Raw genomic sequence first — 21,346 nt, 5'->3', positions numbered from 1 at the left:
ATAGGCAACATGTAAGAACAGATAAGTAATATGACCCAAAAGATGGAAAGTCTAAGAACAAAAAAAAAAAAAAAAGAGAGAGAGAGAGATCAAAAACACTATAACAGAAATAAATGCCTTTAATGGACTCAATAGTAGACAGTACACAGCTGAAGAAAGAATCTCTGAGCTTACAGATAGGTCTATAGAAAGAGCCAAAGAGAAAAAAAACGAGGGTGGGGGGGTAAAAACAGAACAGAATATCCAAGAACTGGGGGACAACTACAAAATAGCATAAAGATGTAACATATACACAACAGGAATACCAGAAGGAAAAGAAAAAAAGGAATATTTGAGGCAATGATGACAGAATTTCTCCAAATTAATGTCAGATACCAAACCACAGGTCCAAGAAGCTCAAAGAACAGGAAAGCAGCAATAATTAAAGCAGCAAAATTAAAAAAAAATAATAATAACCTACACCTATGGATATTATATTTAAACTCTGGAAATTCAAAAGACATAGAAAAAAATCTTGGGAAAAAAAACCCAGAAGGAAAAAACAAAACAAAACACCTCAGGTACAGATGAGCAAAGATATGAATGACCTCAAAAACCAGGCAAACAAGAAGAGATTGGAGTGAAATATTTAGAGAGGTGAGAGGTCCAAAGAAACCTACCAACCTAGAATTCTGTACCCTGCAAAATTATCCTTCAAAAGTATAAAAAAAAAAAGAAAAGAAAAGAAAAAAAAGAAAAAACCTTCCCAAACAAAAATTGAGGGAATTTTTGCCTGTAGACCTGCCTTGCAAGAAGTTCTGAAAAGAGAACAAAAGTGATATAAATAAACTCAGAACTACATTAAAGAGGGGCGCCTGGGTGGCTTAGTCGGTTAAGCATCCGACTTTCGCTTAGGTCATGATCTCGCGGTTCATGGGTTCGAGCCCCGCGTCGGGCTCTGTGCTGACTGCCAGCTCGGAGCCTGGAGCCTGTTTCAGTCTGTCACTCCCTCTCTCTCTGACCCTCCCCTGCTCACGCTGTCTCTCTCTCTCTCTCCTAGAAATAAATAAAACATAAAAAAAAAAAAAAAGAACTACATTAAAGAAAGGAAGAGCATTAGAGAAGAAATAAGGTGAATATAAAATAAAAACTTTTACTACAGAAGGGAGGAATTAGATAGATTTTGTCCCAGGAGCGAGGAGGTGAGGGAGTGTTGGTGGCTTGGTGGGTTAGGCCTCCAACTTCGGCTCAGGTCATGATCTTGCAGTTTGTGGATTTGAGCCCCGTGTCAGCCTCTGTGCTGACAGCTCAGAGCCTGGAGCCTGCTTCGGATTCTGTGTCTTTCTCTGTCCCTCCTCCACTCACGCTCTCTGTCTCTCTCTTTTTTTAAAAAAGAATGAAAGAAAGATTTTGTCCCACTCAATTTTGCTGTGAACCTAAAATTTCTCTTTAAAAAGTCTACAAAAAAACAGGTGGGACATATTATACTAAGCAAAATAAGTCAGTCAAAGAAAGACAAATACCATGATTTCACTCACGTGTGGAATTTAAGAAACACAACAGACGAACATAGGGGAAGGGAAGAAAAAATAAGATAAAAACAGAGAGGGAGGCAAACCCTAAGAGACTCTTAAATACAGAGAACAAACAGGGTTGCTGGAGGGGTGTTGGGTCAGGAGGTTGGGCTAAATGGGTGATAAGCATTAAAGAGGGGACTTGTTGGGATGAGCACTAGGTGTTATATTTAAGTGATGAATCACTAAATTCTACTTCTGAAACATATAGTTAACTATATGTTAACTAATTTGAACTTAAATGAAAATTTAAAAATAAAAATAATTTTTAAAAAAGGTGGAGCACCTGGGTGGCTCAGTCAGTTAAGCATCTGACTCCTGGTTTCGCCTCAGGTCATGATCTCGCGGTTCCTGAGTTCGAGCCCCACATCAGGCTCTGCACTGGCAGCGCAGAGACTGCTTGGGATTCTCTCCCTCCCCCTCTCTGCCCCTTCCGTGCTCACATGCACGTGCATGCTCTCTCTCTCTCAAAATAAGTAAACTTAAAAAAAAGGCAAATCCCTTGTGCTTCAGTTTGCTGTTCTATAAAGCTTAGTACTCATTTGTACTGGTCAGTTAGACTGGCACAAAATCTTCAACTGGCACCTTTTCCCAAAGGCAGCTAAATTATGTATTCACAGGAAGGAATAAAACACAGAGCCTGAAAGAAATAAATGTTATTCCTAAAATGTAACAAGTGGGTGTCTCCAGTAATGGGATGAGCTGACAGCAGAATGAGGCTCTCTGCTTGGGTCTTCTCCACAGCAGTCACAGTATTTTTCCCCTAGGCTTCAGACTCAGAATCTGCTTTGGGAGACTCTGTCCTTCTCCAGAGAGTGCAATAAACTGGCAATAGGTCCTAGAGAGGCAGGAGAGAAGCATTCACAGCATTCAGGGATGCATCAAGGAAGCTGATCCAAAAGGAGTGGAAGCTACTGAGCCCTGCTCCAAGGACACTATACTGGGATGTGATGCTGGAGAAATGTGGCAGCAGATCTCACGGATGGATCCATTTTGTAAACCCAAACTCATCGTTCAGCATGAAGGGAAGAGAACAACCCTACACAGAGGAAAGAAAACATCTAATGAGATTTGTATCTCCTGTATCCAAACTGGGTTATGATTATCTGAGGACTTTATTTGAGCCAGGTGAGGAGACAAAGCTGAGTTACAGTATTTTAACATTATCTAATGAATGCCAATTTACATCCCTTAGTATAAGTGTAGTGCAAGACAAGACTAGCATGCACTGTCCTCAAATATGTATAATCCAGACATGGTACAAAAATACAATTATCTCTGTAAGTGTAACAGACATCTAGGTACTAAAAGAAATTAAAAGTCCATTCTTTGTACCAGAAAGATTACGTAAACTAGAAAAATTCCAAGTTTATAAAAAAGCTTTAAAAATTCCCAGGGGCGCATGCATGGCTCAGTTGGTTAAGCGTCTGATTTCAGTTCAGGTCATGATCTCACGGTTCGTGGGTTCAAGCCCCGCGTCAGGCTCTGTGCTGACAGCTAGCTCAGAGCCTGGAGCCTGCTTCAGACTCTGTGTCTCCCTCTCTCTCTGACCCTCCCCTGCTTGCTCACGCTCTCTTTCTCTTTCTCTCTCAGAAATAAATAAAACATTTAAAAAATAAATAAATAAAAATAAAAAATTCCCAGTAAACTTTAACTTTACAATTTCTTCACCAAAAATTTAAAAACAAAATTAGATCCTTCAGGGACTTTTGTCATTTTTCAAAATTACCCTGAATTCAAAATTTCCAGAAACAGCTAGAGCTGCCAACAGAAAGCATCATGGGGGCAATGAATATCAAATAAGTCATCAAGAGTTATATCTGCATTGGAAAGGTAAGTGAAGGCCACTTCCAGCACTAAATATATAATATATGGGCACCTGGGTGGCTCAGTTGGTTGAGCAACCAACTCCTGATTTTGGATCAGGTCAGATCCCAAGGCTGTGGGATCAAGCCCCATGTCAGGCTCTGCGCTGCTAAAAATAAAAGCCCGAGTGTCAGTTATACTAAGGTGTCACACTTCATAAAAAGTAATGTATAACTCTGATACTTTTAAGACAGAGTTCATCTTTAAAGGGCATTGGGCACTAGCCAACAAGGTGTAAACTTTTTAAAGATCTATCAGTAGAATAAAAACGTCAGACTGCAGCAGAATAGAGATTTTAGGATGCAGGGAAAAAAAGAAAATTCCTGAGTAAAAAAGAGCATTCTCCATATTCTCTGTTAGGATACGACTTACACATTTTCTCTTATTAGAATGAAGAATATCTGACACTGAGGCTTGACACCTCCCTCTTAAACCAGTTACTTAAATATTAGACTACAAAGTCAACTCTTTGACTATATCACTTTATCTTTCCAAAAATAAAAATAATTGGGGTACACATATTAAAAAGTAGGTTTGGTTTAGCTTGTTTTTTGTTTTTGTTTGGGCAGTTAACCTAGTTTAGAAACCTATGAGTACCTAAATGTACTTAACAATACAGTTGCTAAATTCAACTAGCTGTGTAATATAATCTGTAAAAGCTTTATATCAGCATCATATTTAAAAGCCAATTTTAGTATCCTTAGGAAATGCAAGAGTGTTTGGTAAATGTCTCCTGTGGCTTCTCACAGGCCAGGCTACAGGCTTATAAAGAAGAAATCGTCGGCAACAATTATTACTAACTCTCAATTATGTGGTCTGTTTGGCCCCTAATTTATTTTGGCTTCAATGGGTTCTATTTTGGCTTTGACTTAAGTGAAGATAAACATTCTTACTTGATACTGAAGAATTAAATATATATGGTTACAGCGCCAGTTTGCAGTAGTATTCACATCTGCTATTCATCAAAAATCATGAACCAGTACCAGGTTATTAAATGCTGTTCACTAGTTTCCATACAAATGTAATTTTATTGTTGTATCTGGCCTGATATCCACTGCAATACTTTCGGGAAAATAAATTTTAAATGAAGCAAAGGGTAGAAGACAGCCTTTATTTTAATTAGGAAGTAATTACAGTAAGTAAAGAAACTGTTAAGTTTTCAAAACATCAAAATTTCTTATAACAGCAAGTAAAAATACCTCAAATGACAATCAGACTAGGTATCCACCATTTTAGACAAATTTACTATAATCCAAAGCATAATAATGACTACAATTTAGGTAAGGATAAAATAATAAATTTTCAAAATATTCACAAACCCCTAATCTGTTCTCCATTCTGAATCCAGTTTCCCCCCAAAAAGTATTCAAAAGTACTCAGTTTCAATAAACCTAAACTGGTGGAGGTTTTACACCCTTTACAAGATGTAATTACACAGAAAGGTGGCTTATAAAGAAAACATTTAAAATCGAGTCATAAAAACTAAATGAGCCAGATCTATACTAGATCATAAATCATGTCACGATCCTTGAAGTTACTTATTTCATCCTACCTATAATTCAAAGTCACTAATACACATATTACTAAGTATGAATAATGCTTATCATACACATATATCCACAATAAGAAAAGGCAATATTTAAAAACTTGAAAGTTAGAATTTCTATGCCTGGTAATTTAATAACAAAATAAGAAAAAAACTGGGGCACCTGAGTGGTGCTCAGTTGGTTGGGTGTCCAACTTCAGCTCAGGTCATACATAATCTCGTGGTCAGTGAGTTCAAGCCCCTCATCGGGCTCTGTGCTGACAGCTCAGAGCGTGGAGCCTGCTTCGCATTCTGTGTCTCCCTCTCTCTCCGCCCCTCCCCACTCATTCTCTGTCTCTCTCTGTCTCTTTCTCTCTCTCAAAAATGAATAAATGTTAAAAAAAAAATTTTTAAATAAGCAGAAAATCCTCCTTTTACAAAACCTCTAGAAGCACTGGTTAGTCTTTTCATTTGATTTACACACTGCTGTGGTCTGAATGTTTTGTGTCCCCTCAAAATTCTTATGTTGAAATTCTAACCCTCAAAGGTGATAAGATGTGGAGCCTTTGGGAGGTGCTTAGTCATGAGGACAGAGCTACAAAAAAAGCCCTACATTGTTCCACCATGTAAGGACACAGCAAGAAGGCACCAATTATGAACCGGAAAGAGGGCTCTCACCAGAAAAGAGATCATGCTGGCACTCTAATCTTAGAATTCTCAGCCTCCAGAATTGTAAGCAATAAATTTCTGTCATTATAAGCCACTCAGTATTTTGTTATAGCAGCCCAAACAGACCAAGGCATACATATACACAAAATAAAACTACATAAACACACCTTTAAATATAGAGCTAAGTATCGTGAAAGTAGGAAGAAGTCTCTAGAGAGCCAAAAATGGACAGGGAGGTAAAAAGCAGTCCATGCTTGATGCTACAGCAACCCTTTAGGATTTTCTCATTTCAGAAACAGGGGACTTCTGTTTCAGCAGCAAAATAGGGAAGATAAGGCCTTGATACGTAAAAAACACAGTGTGAGAAAATTCTTGCACAAAGCAAAGACTTCCAGGGAACAAAGAAGTACAAAAATCTGCCACTGGCAGAGGAAGGCAAAGAAGCTTCTCAGTCTTGGCCCAGGTTCTGAAAAGGTGGGAGAAATGAATAAAGACTTTGTAACCACAACATTGTCCTCATATAGGTTTAGGGGTTGAATTAATTCTCTATATATGGTATAGGAACTTAGAACCCCAAAAATTATATGTAAAAAATGATCTCTGCTTCAACAAGGTGATAACATAGGTGTACTGATCTGCCAAAGCTGCACAAATAAGGTCTGTGCATTTTACTGTATAGAAATTATATTTCAATTTAAAAATAAAAAATAAAGTTGTCCCTGGAAACCTTGTAGGGTGCTTAGCAGAAACAAACTAAAACCTCTCTGGAGCAATATGCACCCCCAGGAGGCCAGGAACTCCTCTGAAGATCAGCTCACAATCCAAAACTATTACAATACCTAAGGAAACAGTTCACCTTAAGCAAGAAATAGCAAATATAACAAAGCACAGAAGTGAATTTCTAAGAACTTTAGACAACTGAACAATCTGATAGATTATAAATATTTAAAGTGATTAAAACACATAAAAGATGAAATGGAATACAAGAGATAAAATATCATAAAACAGTAACAGATATTTTTAACAAAAGAATACAAAAAAATGTTTGGTGGCTGTTAGAACAATCAGTAGATGAAGAACTGGATACTGGCTTGGCACAAAAGGGTCACCCCACAGATTATGTGAAGGATAGAAAAGGAAAAACTCAGCTTTATAATAAAGATACTAACTTTCAGCATCTGGACCTACTGAACAATCTTACTATCACTCCAAGTAGGACAAGATATGTCCTTTCTGATGTGATGAATACAAAGTGCTTAGTACTATCTAGGAAGCATTCGTGCAGAATGTTGAATTTGTCACTAAGTCTCCTATTTTAAATTTCATTTTATAAAAAATATAAAGGGATAAAAATAAGTCAAACATCACTAGGATCTCTTAGAAAATCCAAAATCTTAACACATTCTACTGGACAACAGTAGAATCTTTCCAATTAAGCAACAGGATGAGAGAAAGAAAAAAAAAAAGGTAAGGGAGGTGGATAAGACCAGGCTTCTCACTATCATGGAATGGACCAAAAGAGGAAAGGGAAGAAGCTAGTATGTAATTTGCGGTGGTGGACTGGGAACTGGAGATATCAACATGAACTCAAGTTTTCTTCATAGGTAGACAAAGATGAACACACAGAGAACTATAAGAGAACACTCATGCATTAGCTCATCTGTGCAAAAAGAAATTCAAGATAAAGCCAAAAATTACTGAGAGTAAAATACCTATAAATAAGAGGGAACAGACTGGACAGGAAAGGGGAGTAGGAGCCGGGTAAGAGGTGGGGAAGAAGGACACTACTCAGAGAATAACCTTTTTGTGTTATTTCTAACTCTTAAAAATACGGCAATTGTTCGACATAACTCCAGTATAAACTAATACTTAAAATCAGCTAGGATATAGGGGAACATTCAAAATGGAATACAAGCAGTAATAATTGTATTAGAAATGAAGAACACAGCCACACCGCAATAGATAAGAAACTACCTAAATAAACTTCAAAGACAGTATTTTGACTCTGTGGACAAAAGTGTCATAGTACTGTATTCTAGACAGTAAATTTGTTTCTCATAAGAGTATAGATTAGCAATTCTGAAACCCTTGCACACTAGGTTTGCACACAATATATACAAAAATATACTGTGGATAAGACCAGGTCTCTCGACATCACAGAACAGACCGAAAGAGGAAAGGGACAAGACTGTAATATAATTTTGCAGCAATGGATTGGAATAATTAGAGCAATGGATCCCAACATGAACTACTTCTTTAATATGTAGACAAAGGTGAAAACACACAGAACTATGTGTATTGTACACATCCAGGTATTTCTTAATTCTGTGTACTGAGAGAGCTTAAAAGCAATGAAAACCTAGTAGCAATGAACACACTTAGCTTCCAGATCTTAGTTTCTAAATACCATTTTCCAGGAGCACCTGGAGGGCTCAGTCAGTTAAGTATCTGACTTCAGCTCAAGTCATGATCTCACAGTTTGTGGTTTCGAGCCCTGTGTCAGGCACTATGCTGACAGCTCAAAGCCTGGAGCCTGCTTTAGACTGTGTCTCCCTCTCTGTCTGCCCCTCCCTGGCTTCCACTCTGTCTTTGTCTCTTTCAAAAATAAATAAACAAAAAAAATTTTTTTAAATAAATAAATAGCATTTTCCAATAAAAGGAGACAGAGCTCCTTGCAGAAATGGTTGATCCCAAGCATGAAGTAGAAAAAGGACAAGATAAGTCTGAAACATCTTCCATGCTCAGATCATTAAAAAGTAATTTAAAAATGAGGAGGACCTATCAAAAGGACAAAGACAAATTTGAAGGAGCTCCCAATGGCCAAATCTGGGACAGTTTAAGCAAAAAATGATGACAATAATGGACTATATCGAATTAAACAAATGCCCATGACCCTCCTACACTGTTGGTGGGAATGTAAACTGGTACAGCCCCTCTGGAAAACAGTGTGGAGGTTCCTCAAAAATTAACAATAGAACTCCTCTATGGCCCAGCTAGGAACTTACCCAAGGGATACAGAAGTGCTGATGCATAGGGGCATGTGTACCCCAATGTTCACGGCAGCACACTCAACAATAGCCAAAACATGGAAAGAACCTAAGCGTCCATCAACTGATGAATGGATCAAGAAGATGTGGTTTATCTATACCATGGAATACTACATGGCAATGAGAAAGAATGAAATCTGGCCTGTGTAGCAACGTGGATGGAACTAGAGCGTGTTATGCTGAGTGAAATAAGTCAGGCAGAGGACAGATACCATATGTTTGCACATATAGGTGAATTAGGAGGAAGTTAACGGAGGACCGTGGGGGAGGAGAAGGGAAAAATAGCCGGGGAGAGGGAGGGAGGCAAACCATGAGAGGCTCTTGAATGCTGAGAACTGAGGGTTGATGGGGGTGGGGGAGGGGAAGGGGGGGATGGGCATGGAGGAGGGCACTTGTTGGGATGAGCACTGGGTGTTCTATGGAAACCAACTTGACGATAAACTAGTTAAGAAAAAAAAGGAAACGCCCATGAGTCCATACTAACATAAACAATACATAAATAAATGAGAACAAGACCTCTTCATTAAAGTAGAATTTAATTATACATGTGGAAGAAACAATGGCAGTAGAAAAACTACCACGTGGCCATACCACGCAATAACTGTTGCAGGCAAAAGCCATCAAAGAATGCCTAAATTGGTGGATAAAAGTATGATGAGAAACAAGATAACTGCATAGCTTCCAATATTTATCATAAGGAAAATAACAGTAAACACAGTTAAAACAACAACAACAACACACTCTGGCAGACAACACCATAAGTAATCAAATACAACACCACCCGGATACATATCATGTACTACTGACAGGATGCCGGAAGAAGAGCACATATCACTTCTGTGGTATTCCTGCCAAAAAAGTATAACCTTAATCAAATCATAAGAAAACATCAGAGAAACCCAAACTGAGAGACATTCTACAAAATGACTGTCCAGTAATGTTCAAAAGGTCAAGGTTATGAAGACAAAGACTGCTAAAATGTCCCAGATTAGAAGAGACTACAGAGATACCAACTAAATGCAATATGGGATCCTAGACCAGAAGGGCACCAGTAGGAAAACTGGAGAAAGTTAAATATGGTATACAGAATAGTTAATAATATTATACCAACATTAATTTCTTGGTCTATGTAACTGTTCTATGGTTAAATAAAATGTTAATATTAAGGTATGCTGGGTGTACTAATTTTGTAATTTTATAAGTCTAAAATTATTGGTACACTATTCTACTTTCATGTATGCTGACATTTTCTAATAGTAAGTCTTTTAAATGAGGAGCACAAAGAGCCTCTAGAAAAGCAAAGTACAGTCACTGATATTAAAAGCTGAAGTGATTCATTAAACTGCAAAATTAGGCACACCTGAGGAAACAATTAGTTACCAGAAGACAAGTAAAAAAATAAGCCACAGACTAGCCCAGAGAAATAAAGAGACAATATGAAAGCAAGATTAAGAGGCATGGAGCAGAGTTCCAAAGGATTTTAAGGATGATGAACGAAAAGTAAAAAATAATGGATAATAAGTTTCTAGAACTACCAAATAATAATTAGATTTTACAAACATGAGTTCTAAGAAGGATTTAAAAAAAAAATCGAGCTACATCTAGACACAGTGTAAGAAAAGCTGCAAAATAGGGGCGCCTGGATGGCTTAGTCGGTTAAGCGTCCAACTTTCGCTTAGGTCATGATGTCGCGGTTTGTGGGTTCGAGCCCCGCGTCGGGCTCTGTGCTGGCTGCCAGCTCAGAGCCTGGAGCCTGTTTCAGTCTGTGACTCCCTCTCTCTCTGACCCTCCCCTGCTCACGCTGTCTCTCTCTCTCTCCTAGAAATAAACAAACATTTAAAAAATTAAAAAAAAAAAAGAAAAGCTGTAAAATATCAAAACTTAAGCTGTGCTTATGGGTTGCTTTTAAAGAAGTAGGAAAAAAAAATAAAAACAGATAAAGCACTTACAAAGCAACAATGTTAATTAGAAAATAGACCTCTCATAGCAACAATTAAAACCATAACACCCTCCTACAACTGAATGAAAATAACTATTGCCCAGATTCTATAATCAACTAATTATCATTCAAAAATGAGAGCAAACTAAATACATTTTCAGACGAAGACCAAGAGTTTATCATTAATCAACTTTTGCTAAAAGAAATTGAAGGACATACTTCAACAGAAGCAATCTGTTGGATTAAGTGGATTAATCAAATGGACTAAGTAGATGCAAAAAGCAATGGTAAAATAAAAAATGATAGTATAAAAATCAAAAAAAGAATTTACAAAAATCTTCCTTTAAATAAAGCTACCATGTTGCATTTTTAAAGTAATTCGATTTGCAAAACAAAACAAAAAAACACGGCTTTAAGCAAGACACTTTTCATGAAGAAAAAAGCACCAAATGTGGGACTGGAAAATCTCAGCTAAGAATCTGGCTTTCTTGGCACGTCTGGGTGGCTCAGTTGGTTAGGCACCCAATGCTGATTTCAGCTCAGGTCATGATCCCACGGTGATGACATTGATCCTGGCATCAAGCTCTGTGCCGAGCATGAAGTCTGCTTAAGATATTCTCTCTCTCTCTCTCTCTCTCTATCTCCTGCATCCCACCCTGCCCCCTCTGCCCCTTCCCCTGCTCGCTTGCACTCTCTCTCTCTCTCAAATTACAAAAAAAAAAAAATTNTCCCACGGTGATGACATTGATCCTGGCATCAAGCTCTGTGCCGAGCATGAAGTCTGCTTAAGATATTCTCTCTCTCTCTCTCTCTCTCTCTATCTCCTGCATCCCACCCTGCCCCCTCTGCCCCTTCCCCTGCTCGCTTGCACTCTCTCTCTCTCTCTCAAATTACAAAAAAAAAAAAAAAAATTTTTTTTATTAGAATCTGGCTGTCTCTTATTTTAGGTAAGGTCTTGGTTTCTTTAACGAAAAAGTGGAAGCTTTTAGCTGTAAGTTCCTCAAGATTCCCTACCAGTTCTAGGGTTTAATGGGTAGAAAATAGGCTCCCCCAGTTTGCCAGGACACTTTTCAAAACTGTAAGTTGTTGAAAGTATGGAGCAAGATCTTTCATACAGAGAACCAGTGTTTTAAAGCAAAGTCTAGTCTTCGTATTTTAGGATAACTGGCTATCTGCTTCTATGCAAAAGCTATGGAAACAGATATAATCCCAGGGAAAGAATAAAGAAAATGATGTACTTTTACTATTCCATATTTTAAGAGCTAATGAAGGAAGGAAAAGGGTGGCCCAAGTGGTAGGAAAACCAAGGAGTATAAAAATCAGGAAGTCTTAAGAGAAAAACTTCTAAAAGGAACACAGTATCAATATTAAATGATGTGAAAAATACTAAAGACAATTATTTTATTCCTACTTCACAAATCAACTATCTGGCAAACTCCGTCCAAAATCTTAAAGGCTCAATGGCACAAATACTTGGTGCCTGTCAAAAGTAATTTACTATAATTTCTAAAGAGCCAGTAGTCACACTGGAATACAGCAAGGGTACCTAAGATCACCAAAATACAGACAGCCAGTACTCAGTTAAAGGTAGCCTGTTGTTCACTCTCAACAAAATTTTATTCTTCTTTCTGCTAAGGCTGAGTTAAAAGGGCAGTGCTGAAAGCAAGGAAAGCTTTTATTTAAAAGAAAAACTATTAAGAGACTGGGCAACGTGGATGGAACTGGAGGGTATTATGCTAAGTGAAATAAGTCAGTCAGAGAAAGACAAATACCATATGTTTTCACTTGTATGTGGATCTTGAGAAACTTCACAGAGGATCATGGGGGATGGGAAGGGGAAAAAATTACGGAGAGGAATGGAGGCAGGCAAACCATTAAGAGACTCTTAAATACAGAGAACAAACTGAGGATTCACTGGGCGGTGGGGAGAGAGGAAAGTGGGTGACAGACACTGAGGAAGGGCACTTGGGATAAGCACTGGGTGTTGTATGGAAACCAATCTGACAATAAATTATATTTAAAAAAAAAAAAAGACTGGGCTGGGTAAAGTCATTTAGTTATACTGCAAATATTCCCTTTTACTGTTCCCTCAATAAAAGTGGGCCTGGAGATACAGAACATAAAAAAAACTTGACTACATAATTAAAACTCGGTCTAAGACACGGTAATGGATATCAGATATAAAAATTGGATGAGAGTTAAGATTTTGTTTTTAAGTAAAGAGAAGAGCCCTACAGTAACATTTGAAAATATACACATACACACACTTCTTTATTTTTAAAAAGTTTTCATTTTCAAGGACCTTGCAACATATCCCAGAGGCTGATAAAGCCAAACCAATAATCCAGATTTCCTGGATTAGTGGCTTTTCTAATACATTTCTCTTAAATTTTGTATAATAATCTCAAAAACCTCACCTCCCAAACATATATTTAATCTATATAATCTGCCTGAAAATAATTTGCTATCTTTTTCATTCTTCAAACAAAAAGAACCTTTGGCAGTTTAAAGTATTTTCCAATTTACACCAAGTAGAACTGGCAAACTGGTTTTATGGATTAAACAGCCCTAAAAAAAAAAAAAAGGAGGTTGAGTGTGATGACCTACACAATAAGGGCATTAGAAACAAATTTTAAGGATTTGTTCTGCACAGGGACACCTGGGTGGCTCAGTCAGTTAAACGTCTGACTTTGGCTCAGGTCATGATCTCAAGCTTTGTGAGTTCCAGCCCCGCACCAAACTCTCTGCTATCAGCACAGAGCCCACTTCAGATCCTTCAGATCCTCCTCCATCCCCTTCTCCCTCTGCCTCTCCCCCCACTTGTGCACACACATACTCTCTCTCTCTCTCTTACTTTCTCTCTCAAAAATAAAAAAAAACATTTTAAAAATATTTTTGAAACTTTTTAAAAAGAATGTCTTCTGCAGAAATAATTCTAAGTGTAACATACACTAAATTATGGAATTGAATGTGTAATTGTAAAGTAAATAATTTTAAATTGATAGAGTACTTATTTAAACATCTTCACTTTTTAAGCTTAAACAATGTCAAAACTGAAAGAAACCCATCATTTTGGAGATGAGAAAATTGAAGTCCAAAAAGATAAAGTGACTTAATAGATAGTAAGAGAGATACATGGGACATAAAACGAGCTCCAGTGAGTCTATTTCTATAAAATAATAAGCTTGATGAATTGAATCGAAAAGACTAAAAATCTTAAATATGTTTTAAATAAACAATTATAATCAAAACCATACTGAGGTAGAATTCATGAGATGATGATAAAATTTACATTTGCTCAGAAAACACTTTCTCCTCCAACAAGGAAAACCAATAGGATTATGAAAGAAAATATAAAGTCCAGTCACTCAAAAAATATTTATTTAACACCTTCTATGTGGCAGGAATGATTTAGTCACCTGGAACATACCAGTGTAGAAAATACTTTTAAACATACTCAGGCTCTGATAATTAAATGTATATAATTGTTGGGGGAAGTATACATTATTCTTTTTCCAATGAGTTAGTTCTGTAAGCATTTTTAAAGCAGAACTCTTGGTACTATAAATATTCTTCATGATAAAAATGTATTTAAAAATATGTATCATTCACAGTGGTTCAGTATGAATTCACTTCAGACCGAATCACTAAAGTTTTACTTTGTCAAAAATATCCAAAAAGATTTGAAATATGAACAGATCCTTAACAAACAAGAAACCCTTAAAACTGCTTCATTTGTACCTGAAACAGCTGGCCCTCAACATCACCAAGATTAGTACAGTCACTGTGGAACAGACCAAGGAACTCCACAATTAGAGCAGCCACACGGTCAGGAATACCTCTCACAATAAAGAATACTACTTTCTCTAAGTATGGTTGTTCATTTCTGGAACAATTTGTATACACACATTATCCTGTTCCTTATTCTGAATTCTACACTGCCATCACTCAAAAGGGAAAAAAAAATCTCAGACTAACAGAGGCCAAATTTAGGGAGGGAAATAAAAATCTTCCTTCAGTCTAGGCTAAATGGACTGATTACACAAAGAACTCCATACATCCGAAAGCACACAGATGTCTGCACTAGTTCCCAGGGCGCAAACAATACCAGTCATTCAATAGCTTTCCTTTTACATAAGCTGATGTGAGAGAGCTCAGTCAGCTCTTCTGAACCTCATAACCCAGGATATTGGAACTCTGATAAAGCCTACATTTTTCTTCAGCACTGTTTTCATGTACTTTCTCTGGAAAGTAAACTTCATTTCCCCCCTCCCCCAAAAATAAATCTGGAAATCATCTCTTCTGTTTGATAAGTGATGTACTCAATCTAAAATTACTTTTCCAGTAAAACCACAATCCTTAACATAAATCTAAGATCAACACTCAAGACTGATAGAATATGTTTTTAAATGCATGAGTTTAAAATATAATGTTATACTCCATCATGCTAACTACCAAGTGTATACCATTTGGCTGCATTCTATTTATTTCCAGTTGTGTAATTTAAAAAATAGCCACAATAGGACACATAACTTTCCAAAAATTAAAAAAGATTTTTAGGATGGGGGAGTAATTTACACACACACTCCTACACATAGGCAACACTAACCACAACCTTCAAAAATAATGAAAAAATATTTCATTGAGTGTCTCACCAAACTTTAGGCCTCATGAAAAAGTCTTCACTCAACATCCCTTAGAAGCTTAAATAACACTACTTTCTACTTTCAAAGCACACTTCTATTGATTCTTCCAGTAATATTCTTGATCAGCTGACTCTTTGGTGGTTTCTCATCTTCAATATCAGGGAAGTTACCCACAGAAAAACTACAATGTATTTTTTAATCATATGGTAAACTTACTTCCTAAGACACTTATCGGACCTGACACCCACAAGTAAACTCATTAGTTTTAGGGCACAAAATGAGAATGACTCATTTAATCATTAAATTATTAGATCCTAAATAGTCCACAGAGTTACCTACAAATTCAGCTCCCTTCAATATGTACTAGCATATTATCCCTTACATGATGTACTAGCATATTATCCCTTATAGAAATGATCTATCGGCTGCTCCAGAACTGTGGTAATCGAGCCCTTTTATCCACCCATCCTCCGTAAGAGCTCTTGTGGCCCTTCCAGTTTTCTTTAACACTCTTCCCCTCTCCACATACACGCTACATAATGCAAATAAACAGGCTTTTGAAAAAGGGAAAGTTCTCTCTCCCAAGTTTTCTTTCCTTAAATACACTGTAAATCCTTAAAGATATTCTCCCCTTCTCTCCAAAAAGAGCACAGAAAGCAGAGAGAGCTCTAAACATACTATTTAACAGATATTTGGCTAAATTTCCATCATCACCCTTACAGTTATACAATTAAGTTTGCCAAAAAAAAAATTTTTTTAAGAACTATTTATCTTTTTACCAAGTTCCACTGAAAGCACCAAAACCCTGTGTGCTCGGTAACCTCACAAACATTTCAACACTCTCTGAGACTCACAAACTGTTGGAAGAACACAGATTTCATTTGTCGAAAATATCTTTCAAGTTTTCAACAACCAAATTCTTCAATCAGTACAGTTTACTGCATATCCGACATCTGTGACCTCCTCCTCAGGACACTCAACCCTTTTTCCTACCACTAGAACCACTGTATTTTCTCATGCTTTATTAAGACACCATACTGACTTTAGCAGATACCTTGTAATTCCCTCTCTATAACTTATACAATTTTTAATATATATTATACAGATAGATGTGTGTGCTTGTTCCAGAAATTCTCATTTTAAAGTTTCACTACATTGTTGCCCATGTTATCCTTCATGGTCAGACAAATCTTTTCATTTTCCTACAACACAGCATCTTCTTTAAACTTTGTCAACAAGTAAGGCTTGATATCAAGACAAAGGAGCATATGGGGCACCTGGGTGGCTCAGTCAGTTAAGCGTCCAACTTTCGCTTAGGTCATGATCTCACAGTTCGTGGGTTCAAGCCCTGCGTCAAGCTCTGTGCTGACAGCCAGCTCAGAGCCGGAGCCTGTTTCAGATTCTGTGTCTCCCTCTCTCTCTGACCCTCCCCTGCTCATGCTGTCTCTGTCTCTCTCAGAAATAAATAAAAAAAAAACATTTAAAAAAATTTTTTAATTAAAAAAAAGGACATTTCTTCCTTTCATTTTCTTCCCCAAGTTCTATTAAATAATATTAACTCACTCCCTTCTATAAATGAGTTTGATTTCTTAATTTTTTTAATGTTTATTTATCTTTGAGAGAGAGAATGACAGAGAGCAAGCAGGGGAGGGGCAGAAAGAGAGGGAGACGAAGATCTGAAGCAGGTTCCAGGCTCTGAGCTGTCAGCACAGAGGCCAACACGGTGCTCAAACTCACAAACCGTGAGATCATGACCTGGGCCGAAGTCAGGCGCTTAACCATCTAAGCCACCCAGGCACCTCTATAAATGAACTTCAAAGCATTCCAACATACTTGAAAGTCAAAGAAAACAAAGTGTTAAAATGGTTATTTGTAGGTTATTTATTTTTATATTTTAAATTACAAGTAACTCATTTCAGGTTCATGTTTAGATGATTATCTACACCTACTATGACAGACCCTGGCATGACAACATATTCAATAAGTATCAAGGAATGGCATATGGTAGAAGTGAAGGAGAGTTAAAGCATGTAATGACACTATTCACATTTTCTAATGGGATTTACCATTGGCTTTAAGTTTCCTTTCTCACTAGAAAATAAATCTTTACAGCAAATCTGTTTAAAAACGGCTGATTTAACAACTTAATTTTTATTTTTGATTCAATACTGACATATTAAATTATTAAATAATAGTTCAAGGTTTAATAAAAAGACACTAGTATTACAAATGATTGCATATACAATGAAAGCTATAAGATCCATAAATCCGTAGGATTTTTTTATATTATCTTGAGCTATCAAATACTACTCTTGTTAGGTCTTCATTCCTTCTTCTGTGCTTTCTAATTATCCTCTCATACTTACTAAATGCAGAAAACAAACCAAGAACTCTATAAATAGCTGTCCCATAAGTGATATTAGAAACTATTTACAGAAACATCTTAAAGGACACAACATAATTTCCCACATTCAAGTCTATTTGAAGAGAAGCTCAAAGAATCTAAAATTGGGTTTTTGACCTTTCTTTTCTCTTGGGGCTGGGGGGAGTAATCTATGCTAGCAGAAAGAAACCAGGAAATGGAGGGGCGTCTGGGTTGCTCAGTCAGTTGAGCGTCCGACTTCGGCTCAGGTCATGACCTCACAGTCTGTGGGTTCGAGCTCCGCTTCGAGCTCTGTGCTGACAGCTCAGGGCCTGGAGCCTGCCTCAGAATCTGTGTCTCCCTCTCTCTCTGCCCTTCCCCTCCTCACTCTCTGTCTCTGTCTCTCAAAATTAAAAAAAAGACGTAAGTTGGTTTTTTTTTTTAAAGAAACCAGGAAATGGAGATGCAACAGCCTTTATACATTGCACAAAACTTACCCACTTGAAGGATCTAAGGCAATAGCTCTGGGTTGATCCAACTCTTGCCAAAATAAAACTTTTCGTAAAGATCCATCTAAATTAGAAACTTCAATCCGATTTGTTTCAGAATCTGTCCAGTATAATTTTTCTCCAAGCCAATCGCATGCCAGCCCATCAGGGGACAATAATCCAGAGACAACAACATTCTGTACACTCTCAGTTTTGTTAAATTCTGTTCGTTTAATGGCTTCTTCGCTGACATCACTCCAGTATATCAAGCCATGACCAAACACAAAGTCCACCGCAGCTGCATCCTCCAAGCCTCCAACTACAATCGTAGCATTCTCTTTGCCATTCGTAGCATCAACCAATCGCAAGTCCCGTCTGTTTGCATAAAGCAACAAAGGGGCCGCTAGAACAAAAAAAAAAAGAGAGAGAAATAAGTAAGAAGAAAGGAAATGTAATGGCTCTTGTAAGTTGAGTTTCAAATCAACATTAGTGAACAAATACTATCAAAAATAAGAGTAAATAAATCTATAGAAGACTGTCTTAAAATCTTTTCACAAAATACTGTTTTTGCAACACTTAAATACAAAAAGTTGCAAGAGCAAGGAGTTAATTCTACTAGGACAGTCTTTTTTGTTGAAATATTCTGTCACATAAAATTAAAAAGCCTGGCCGTTCCAAGAATTCCCAACGATGGAGCCAGAACATTCACACTCTACTGGGGAGAATGTAAAATGGTCCAGCCACTTTGGAAATTAGTTTGGCACAGTTTCATAAAAGGTTAAACATACAACCTACCATATGATTCAGCCATTCCATGCCTAGGTATTTACTCAAGAGAAACAAAACCGTATGTCAATACAAAGACCTGTATATAAATGTTCACAGCAGCTTATCGACAGCAGCAGTCATCAACAAACTAACAGATCAACAAACTGTGATACATCCATACAATAAAAAGTAATGAATTATTTGTACATGTAATACGGAATCTCATATAGAATGTGAATCTCAAAATAATTATGTAGAGTGAAAAAAGTCACACCAAAAAAAAAGAAAAAGAGAACATGGATTACATGACTGCATTTAGAAAATTTTAGAAAATTCAAATTATTCTGACAAAAAGCAGCAAATCAGTGACTGTCTAGAGGTGGACACAGAGGGTAAAAAACAACAGGGATTATACAGGGAACGATTATAAAGAGGCATGAGGAAACTTGTTGGTAATAGGTATATCAGGTTGGATATGATGACAGCTCCAAAGATATATACATATCAAAAATAATTAAACATTATACTTCCCATACACACAATTTACTGTACCATCAATTATGTCTTAATTAACCTGTTAAGTAAACAGTCTAGAAGAGACAGTTCTTAACACAACTATTTTATTGTTTTACATTATTATCAGAATGACCTCTGATACGACCAAAGACCAAAATTAAATATAAAGCTTATCCTAAAGAAATAATATTTATCTTCGAGAAGGCTGAAGTTGTTAGGATTGAAGTTGTATAAATTCCATGGTTTGGGGTTTTCTATGTTATCTATTCCAAGTTCCTGATATTCAGTTTCCAGGTACCATTAGTAATTAAAGCTCTATACTGTAACAATCCAACACAACTTGCTGTGATAATAGAAATACACTCTCCCCAGTACCCAGTGGCCACATATGGCTAGGGAGCACCTAAAATGTGGCTACTATGACCAAGAAATTAAATCTTTAGTTTTATTGGATCTTAATTCATTTACAATTGAATAGACAAGTGGCTGTACTGGATAGCACAGATCTAAAGGCTGAGATAACACAAATGAGGGAAGAAAATACCAGAGTTAGACAATAACCTACACAATCTTCTCTCACAATTACTTACTAAAGGTCTAAAAGTGTGTCATCCAAAGCCAATTCCAAGTACCATTTAAAAGTAATTGCTATCTCTTTTTTAAGAAATTAATTTCAAAAAATTAAGGTGCTCAAAAAAGCATAAAGAAAAAAAGATGTTTAAGCCAGTTTATGGATTATGGCTGCCAAATGGTAGTTATAAAATCCACCATTTTCATCTGTAATGTAAATTTCCCTTCTAACAAAGCTTAAATTCAACTTTCTTAGTCAAAAACAAATAGGTGGATGGATTTTTTTTTAAGTGACAAAGAGCTCTTTCTGCTTATTCTGTACATCTAATACTGTTATTGAAAACTTATAAATCTCCCTCACAGATTCACTTTTAACTAATTCATGCCTTCATTCATCATACTGATTTATCTGCACTCACAGTGTCCAGTGCACTTATATCGAGCCCCTGGTATTATGAGCCAGTTCAAAAAAATCAGAAAGAGTCTCTATTAGTGAAGAGCACAAGGCTAAGCCTGAGCACTTACAATTTAAAATCCAAAACTGATAATAATCTGATATTTATTGAGCACCTTTCTTTATGGCAGTATCCTTGGAAAACTGTGTCCCAAATGTGCAGATGGCATCAGGTATTAGAGAAATCTGGTAAGTCTGTTTATGATTTTCAAGTCAAACATTTATACTGAACACTTGGTCTACAAAATCCAAAGAACCCTTTTAAGACCTCAAAAGCCTAAGTACAAGGGGAATAAACGAAGGTTGGGGTGAGGAACAAACTAACCTCTTCTGACCTGGCAGTACTGTTTATAATTACGATTTCTAAAGGACTATACTTAGGGACCCCTGCTAGCTCAGTTACTACAGCATGCAACTCCTGATCTCAGCATTGTGAGTTCGAGCCCCATGTTGGGTGTGGAGATGACTTAAAAATAAGATCTTTAAAAAGAGAGAGAGAGAGGAAGGAAGGAAGGAAGGAAGGAAGGAAGGAAGGAAGGAAGGAACGAACGAACGAACGAACATAAACCTACCAACTGTTAAAAGGAAATTCTAGAGTTCACCCTAACAAGGTAAATGCCATGTATCCCTAACATCTTAATTTAAACTTCTCAAAAATCTCTACATGTCCAACCCATCTTCCTTTATCTTGTCCACAATCTCAAATAACAAGTTACCCTTTCTCCTTTTTAAGGTTAAAGCAATACTTCTGATTCAACCTCCCTACTTCCTCTCTGCAACTTTGTCCTATGGATTATTCCCTATTTCTCAGATCTTCAAGGACTCCTGCCAGGTCCCTGCTATCAAAAAACTTTAATATCCCTAAGCTTGCTATCACGAAGAGAATTATATTTCTCCTAACCACAAATCTTGCAATATTGCATACACTTCATACCACCACCTC

The 21,346-nt window shown here is 36.9% G+C and overlaps 1 protein-coding gene across 1 annotated transcript in view; it reads right to left on the bottom strand.

The window, feature by feature from the left end:
* The window catches only part of LRP6 (LDL receptor related protein 6), a 135,020-nt gene extending 116,526 nt beyond the window's left edge, over nt 1-18,494 (bottom strand). The window contains exon 1 of the mRNA XM_077756461.1: nt 18,105-18,494. The gene's annotated coding sequence lies outside the window, so the exon portion shown is untranslated. The remainder of the gene's footprint in view (nt 1-18,104) is intronic.
* Nucleotides 18,495-21,346: the final 2,852 nt, after the last annotated feature.

Source organism: Crocuta crocuta, unplaced genomic scaffold (assembly GCF_008692635.1).
Source record: "Crocuta crocuta isolate KB4526 unplaced genomic scaffold, BGI_CrCroc_1.0 scaffold262, whole genome shotgun sequence".
NCBI lineage: Eukaryota > Metazoa > Chordata > Mammalia > Carnivora > Hyaenidae > Crocuta > Crocuta crocuta.
Note: the sequence above shows the minus strand (reverse complement) of the source record. Positions and strands in the feature narration are given on the sequence as shown.